The sequence below is a fragment of the Pavona decussata genome, unplaced genomic scaffold, assembly GCF_977016875.1.
Source record: "Pavona decussata unplaced genomic scaffold, jaPavDecu1.1 SCAFFOLD_134, whole genome shotgun sequence".
Taxonomy (NCBI): domain Eukaryota; kingdom Metazoa; phylum Cnidaria; class Anthozoa; order Scleractinia; family Agariciidae; genus Pavona; species Pavona decussata.
This window is the reverse complement of record NW_028145547.1, coordinates 947,501-955,000: the sequence shown is the minus strand read 5'-3', so window position 1 is coordinate 955,000 and position 7,500 is coordinate 947,501. Positions and strand designations below refer to the sequence as shown.

At 40.6% G+C, this 7,500-nt stretch overlaps 1 pseudogene across 1 annotated transcript in view; it reads right to left on the bottom strand.

Moving 5' to 3' along the window:
• LOC146467599 (uncharacterized) overlaps positions 1-7,500 on the bottom strand; it is a 28,906-nt pseudogene that overhangs the window by 9,318 nt on the left and 12,088 nt on the right. Inside the window, exons 8-16 of the transcript XR_014867691.1 lie at positions 6,965-7,344; positions 6,505-6,672; positions 6,054-6,164; positions 5,398-5,514; positions 4,685-4,775; positions 3,954-4,328; positions 3,059-3,169; positions 1,605-1,715; positions 1,109-1,219 (exon numbers count right to left, since the gene is read on the bottom strand). The product of XR_014867691.1 is annotated as an uncharacterized LOC146467599 (transcript). The remainder of the gene's footprint in view (positions 1-1,108; positions 1,220-1,604; positions 1,716-3,058; positions 3,170-3,953; positions 4,329-4,684; positions 4,776-5,397; positions 5,515-6,053; positions 6,165-6,504; positions 6,673-6,964; positions 7,345-7,500) is intronic.

Genomic DNA, 7,500 nt, shown 5'->3' with positions numbered 1-7,500 from the left:
GAGTCCCTCGGAGTCAGTGTTAATTATTATTATTATTTTTTTTCGAAATAAACCTCGTTTTTGACTGGTAGAAATTAAGCAAGGTCTGCAACGCGCGATACAAAGCAGCACCTCAACCGACGACGACGAGGCTACTTCGTCGACGAGCCTCGTGTAGACCATAAATGGGCATTAATATGTCTGCGTCTTCAAATCCGACACGACGCTTAGGTTATACTTGGTGCGACCTAAGGACACCGTCGATCCGGCTAAACAAGATGGCGTGGTTTACAGGATTCCCTGTGAGTGCAGCAAAGTGTACATCGGGGAAACAAGGAGCACGACAGGGATATACGACTCGCCCGTACCAAGACCTCCGCCGTTTTTGAGCACGCCCACGAGACCGGCCATTATCCGCTTTGGGACGAGGTAAAGTTTATGGTCGAGACTCCCACTGGTACACCTGTAGGGTCAAGAAAGCTATCCACTTAAGACTTCACCCAAATAACATCAACAGGAATAGTGGAATTGAAATTCACGAAGCGTGGATGCCCACGGACAAGGAACACAATAGGAGAATGGTACAACAGCGGACCGACGAGGGAACAACTTCTCGTCGGAACAGTGAGGATCGAAATGCACTAATCACAGCCGACCATCGTGATATAAATGATGCCGCTAGCCAGTCGACCACATACCTGTAAATCTTGATATTAAACCACGGCAAAGGGTTGAACAGTTCCGTAGGGCCTTGCTACCTTAGCTCATTTTATGCGTGCTCCTTCTTAGGTTAGTGAACGTGTAAGATAGCTCCGTGTCCTCGGTTTAATTTTGTAGACGCGAAACAAAATGGCGCCATTTTTGCCGGTAGTTTCGAAACTTCGCATATGCAAGCAATCCAAACAATTTTTCGCAGAACGTTTTCACTTTAGGGCTAGGTGTACTTCAATTGGGGTAATATCAATCCGCATGGCTGAGAAGAGAAGCAAGTCAGGCGTCTGCAGAACTTAGGCCTAATCAAAGATTGGTCAAAGTCTAATTTCAACTGATTCGAGTAAGGTCATGAGTATACACCAATGAAAAGAGATGGTCTCAGTCAAGGATAATAATTAATTGTACTAAGTCTTACCTTGGCAAAATGTTCCTGCGTAAGCATTTGTACACAGACAAGTAAATTTGTACACACCATCTACGCATGTTCCACCGTTTTGACAAGGGTTGGACTGACACTCGTTTGTTTCTGTTAAGATCATGATGAAGTCAACCTCAATAAATGTCACTCGCACTTGTAAAAAAATGTCATCGAAGACTCTACCTTGAGGTTTAATAGAGCAAAGAAAGTTAAAATGAGGGGTCATGTTTGTTAAAGATCATACTGAAATCTTGCTCTAAAACTGACCTTTCCTAAACGGTTTTTCTTTTACACTTATCTACGATAAAATTCTTAATACCTTAATAAACTTATCACCATAAACGACACGATTAAAGTTTTGGCTCTGTACGATCATGAACCAGCTTAAACTGGCTGTCAACAACGTAACTGATGAAACTAACAAATATAAGTAAGCCAACTGTCAAGAAAAAAAACTACTTTTTCTTGATTTTAAGTGAAATTGATTCCTCACCTTGACACTGCCTTCCATAAAATGGTGAAGGACATGCGCATGTGTAGTTATTGTTTCCATCAGTACAAGTGCCTCCATTCAGACAGGGATTGCTGGAGTATTCGTCAAACGCTGAAACGAGAAAAAACGTCCAGAATGAGATTTATATTTTTATAAAATGTAAATTGTAGAGAAATTCTTCACCAAGATGGCGTCCAGAAAATTAAGCCCTCGGGTAAATAAAACTAACGGATGGAGTGGGAAAATGTGGCATCAGGATCCGGTCATTCAAAGAGCGGATAAGATGTACTCCAGCTAATACATTTTATCCGCTGGGTATAGCGACTTATCCGCTGTATAAAGCTAGCCGCCACTCTTTGAATTAACCATTGGAGCTAGCTCTACAATAAACAACGAACAGAAACTACCAACACACATTGATAGCTGTATTTTTTCAGTCAGTGACAGAGGCATACTCAGAAACAGAAATCCTAGTTCTCCCATATGGAGTCGACGCTATGACTATCTGATTACTGTACTAGTTCGGATGCTCTACCACTGAGCTACAGGAGACTCGTGGGAGCTAAGGCCATTAAACTAGGTTCATGTGACAAACATCCTGCATACTGCGGCTAAGATTTGAATGTTGATGTGTGGTATATGCGAAAGAAGTGTGATGTTATATTTTAAGTCTGGTGGATAAACAGAGAAGTCTGCATAGTTTGTTAGCAAAGATATTAACGATAGCGGGCTATAAATTGACGAACTCCGCAATCCCTCGCCTCTTTTTTCTGCCAACACCGACCGTGATAGCTGTTAAGCTTTACTTTACTTTACTTTTCTTTCTTCGGCCCTCCACCATCCCCTTGACTCCTCCTCAGTGCTCTTGCTACCTCTTATTGGGATATTTTTCGCCACAACTTAATTCACTGAAACAAATACTATGAGTTTAAAAAAAGTGATGTTTACTTGATTTTAAAATGTTTGAAATAAACACGATGTGAGTAGCCAAATTAACCCAATAAATGTCTCCGTGATTCAGTGAATCCTGGCTTCATGCATGACCAAAATTATACCCATTTCAGTCTTTCGTGCGTGAAGGTTATATACATGTATAGGCGCCGCTCTCGGCGTAAACACGTTTTTAGCAATGGCTGTGTCACAAATACTCACTGTCTTTGCTAGCTCAAATTTTCCGCTGATTTAAGTCTTAGGCGTTTTTTTTTTTCTGCGTGATTAGGAAACTGCTGCCAGTACGTTGAGCTAAGAATCACGATGGCCGAAATCTAATACATAAGAACAGAGATGACAAAACTATACTATCTAATTCAAGCTGAGGAAATAATTCACAGCATTTTATGAAATCTTTTCAAGTTTTCGACTTCTAAAACAACGACAGGAGCAGTCGCCGTCAGTTCAAAACCGTGTTCCCAACTTTTCCTTACTCCTGTGTCAACGTTTGTGAGTGAACTAACCTTGACACCTCCTTCCTTTATGTGTCCGAGGACATATGCAGCTGAATTTTCTTTCGCCGTTCACACAAGTACCTCCATTCAAACATGGATTGCTGATGCATTCGTCATAATCTAGTTTTAGAAAAATAACATTATAGAACTGAATAATCTTAATTTTACCATGGGCTATATCTATCTATACTTGACTAGTAAATAAACGTTTTGTATTTCAAACACTACAAAGTAAATGTATCCAATCAAGTTTTAATGGGACTCTTAAAACTTAGGAGGAGGTAAAACTTAGGAGAATGTAGCTAACTATAGAGTTAAAAATAGCAGTTTGATTTAGTCTTGAATCGTAAGAAATAACTGTAATATTGAACAAATGAAGAGTTTTTCGGGTACCATGCATTAATTTAGCCCAAAGGTCCAATTAGCTCATTAACAGAAGACTTCAAAATATCACCCAAATATATATATAGTGTACTTGACTCCAGAGATGTCCTCATCCGCTGTCTTTTTTACGAGCTCCTTGCTCGCGGAAATCAGACGTGAAATGTTAAAAAATACCGTATGGTATGCAGTGCTTGCGGGTTCTAATTTTTGCGACTTTTGATAAAAAGTAGGTTTCACGAAAAGTTGTTCCCCGATAACCCCACCATTGAATTATTAGTACCGTTAAGGTACACCAAGAAATGAATCTGTAACCTTTAAGGAAAAACAAGAAAATTACCCCGGTAAAATTTATTCCCGGTAAAACCGTCGCATAATTTACCATACTATTCTTCAAAGTTACTATGCCCTTTTCATGGTGTTCGCATTCTTATTACTGAGAAGTTAATTACATTTGCGGCGTCCTAAATGTGCGTCAAAAAACTCAGGTAGCAAAGCCAATTGTCACGGTTGGTTCATTTACCTTTCTTGCATGTGTACTGATGACAGGCAGAGCAATCCACGTCATTCCACATGTACCCATGCCCTGCCCCCAGGGTGTGGACGCAGTCCTCCCCGCTAAAGTCGTTTGGTTGGTTTTGAGCCCAGTAGCGAAATTTATCTGGACATCCATCCACCCAGCTGAATAATCCTTCTGTGGCAATGTCATTTAAACCGATCCACGCTTTGTCACCGTTATGCCTGTGCTGGATATACACGTTTTCTTCCTGGCTTTCAATAGCAGCTAGATTTGCACCCATGGCTCTGCAGGTTATACTTGCATTGGACCAAGTCTCGCATGTTTCACTGGTGAAGTAACATGAGCCATTGTAGAAACTCCAGCCGGGTTCACAGACGTCTATGGGAAATAAAACGATGATGTTGCTGTCGTTACTGTAATGTTCCCTTAATTTAAAAATGAAGTCCAACGCTACTGAAAAGGCTGTTTGACGAAAAAAAAAAAAAAACAAACCAACCAACCCGACAACACGTTTGTGAAGATTCTGAGGCGACCCATAATTTGGCTTGCCTTGTACGCAGTAGCTTTGGTAGACTAAAGTTTGGCAAGGTGGGAATAAAATTTCACGTCCGCAATCATATATAAAAATTTCTCCACAAGGAAAGGTCACATTTCCATAATGTGAGAAATTACATCGATTTTCAGTCAGTTCAAGAATTTCAGCGCTATAGCATTAGCTAAGGCTAACGCCCTACCTGGCAAAACTGCGTAAGACACTGACAGAGGATCATGTTGTTGTACAAATAGTTCCTTCACACAGGCTCTAAAGCCCGTCTTGTTTATGTACTGCAAAGATACAAAGAATAAAATGCTTTAGAAATTAATAATATGCAAATACTACAGTGGAAATAAAGTAAATACAGTAGAACCCCCTAGGTAATACGACCACCTCGTTATTGCGATCGACCACTTGTTTGTGCCCCGAACGAATCAAAAGTCCAGTCATTCCCTTAGATTAACAACCTCATTAATCCGACCACCCCGTTATTACGTTCACATCCGTTTACGTCCAGGAAGTGGTCGCATTAAGGATGCTCCCCTGTACAACTAAAGAGTACGTCTAGCTGTTCCTGTAGTTGCACAAAGCTGACCTCCCGTTTTCTTGGTGTGAAGTCACTAAAGAATAACTACACGTCGCTATATAGGAAGTCAGTTCATCGCAAGGCCTTTCTCGCCTCTATAATACCCTCACCCGTTCAGCGAGCTAGGATCAATCCTCAAACCAAGGATCTCCTCGCCTTACATGCTATTAACAATTACTCTACACGGTACCTTCACATCTTTCTACGTTAACTACAAAACACAAATGAAGCTAAGATTGACTTTCAAATGCTGCCGTTTGATATCACTCCCAGAAAGTTTTCATTTCCTAGATACATGTTGACAAAAAAGAAAAGTAATATCTTACCTCAACCCATGCTGAAATGGAGTTGTACAAAGGATTGAGATTTCCTCCCCTTGTTGAATGGTTTGCTGACACTAAGACTTCGGGAGAGTAATTGTAATGCTTCTTAAACACGACATCCTAAATTAGAAAAAAAAAAAAAAGGATTTCAACTGCTTGTGAATGACAGTTTAAAATAAAACCGGCCTTGGCAAGTTTGGAACATTTTAAACAAAAAATGAAATAAACAAGCGAACCAATTAATCAAGCTATTATAAAGTGAAGGATGGAACAAAAAGAAAGAAAGGAAGAAAGGAAGGAAGAGGGAATGAAGGGAAGGAAGGAGAGAGAAAAAAGGAAACGAGAGATGAATGGTTAAGATTACTGTTAAGAGTTGAGAATATATGAGTGGGCAAGAGTACATCTGAAAGAAAACGAACAGAAAAGCGAATGAAAAAGTAAACGAAAAAGTTAGTGCGCACAGGCGTAAGTGCGTGTTTGTATGCGTGGACATGCATGGGTGTGTGCATGCGCAAATGCAGCCGCGACTGCAAGCGTGAATGTATAGATGCGCGTGGGTTGCCTAAAAATGACGCTGCAGCCGCACAAGAAAACGTGATTGGTTGTAAAGTTAGATGGAGAACGTAACAAACCTGTGAGCAGAATAATGACCTACGTACCTCACAAAATGCATAGTTGAAATCTCGGGATGGCTTGTTCGAGTTGGAGAAGTATAAAGCCCCATGCTCTCTAAACAGAGGTCGATGAAGCTCTTCAAATGCTATCCAATCCTATAAAGAAGCCATCGTTTGTTATTACGTTAATGGCACTTTTCTGAGAACTATTTTCCAAGAGCAAGAGTGATCCTCTGTCCTAACAATACCCAGTGCAATACTATATAAGTCAAACAACACGATATTTCTTTTTGTGTTATAATGGAAAATACGGATCTAAGATAAAACATTAAAAACGTACTTTAGTAAAACTCAAGTAACAACTGTCCTCCAACTGTACCATCCAACAAAGAGATAAATTGAGTGCAGTTTTTCATATAACGGCCTTCGGCTGAGTTTTGACGCGAAGTTTGAACTTGAAGAAATTATAAAGAGAGTAACAACTTAAACCACTCACAACATGAATACTTTGGTGAGCACCATCAAAGTTCTGTAATTCTCGAACGCAGATCTTGAAAGACGTTTACGTGATATCTTCTAACCACACAGAAGATGCATCGTGCTTCACACCACGCCTTTCATGCTCCGCTGACACTAGAACTCTGGGCGTCGACTTAAACTTGCTCTGTAATCAAGGACAACAAAAAATGGCCTAAATTTCAACGGCAATGTGAATGTTTTTATGCACATCAAGGCGGTAAATGAAAATTTATTTCACCTAAACCGAACTCAAATCTTGAAAATCTCTGATTTTTGGTTAAAGTTATGATTTAATTCACCGTACTTTTTCCCATTACGTCAGTCTTTTTTTCAGTACTCTGAGTAAGCTAGTGTTGAGGTTTGTGTTGCAACCACCGGAACAGATCAAAATTTGAAACTCAGTTTCAAAAATAAACCAATAGAAGTTTGCCTCCTACCGAGGGAAGTGGCACGGTACGACAACTCGTTCCAGTCCACGAAGTCGGCATGTCCATTTCACCAGACACTCCCCCGTCAGGGGCCCCCTGGTAGTCAAGCCAGTCAACTGTAGCAAACGTTTCACCATTTCTCTTCTCGTTTCTCCCAGCCTGTGTAACACAAACGGTAAAATTGTTCTCCATGATTTCTTCAACCCAGGCAACCACAGCTTCGTGGACATATCTGGGATCTGAGAAGTTCACGTGATTGACGGAAACCTGTATGTGAACCGGTTTGTCAGGATAAAAGACGTAAGGAGCAAATGGAACTTGTTCACAAACTGCTTCAGCCCAAACTGGATAGTGGCGGAGGCGATGGCGGCCCTTTTGCGATGGAAATCCTGGAAATAACTTAACAACATTATCTCAATTCTTTCTTATAATAGGACTACAATACTGTTGCCATAGGTATTGAGGGTCAAGTTGCCATACTTTGCTTGAGCTTCACCAGGCTTATGCGCCTACAGATTGCTGTCAGATTCATTGGTGTGAAACAG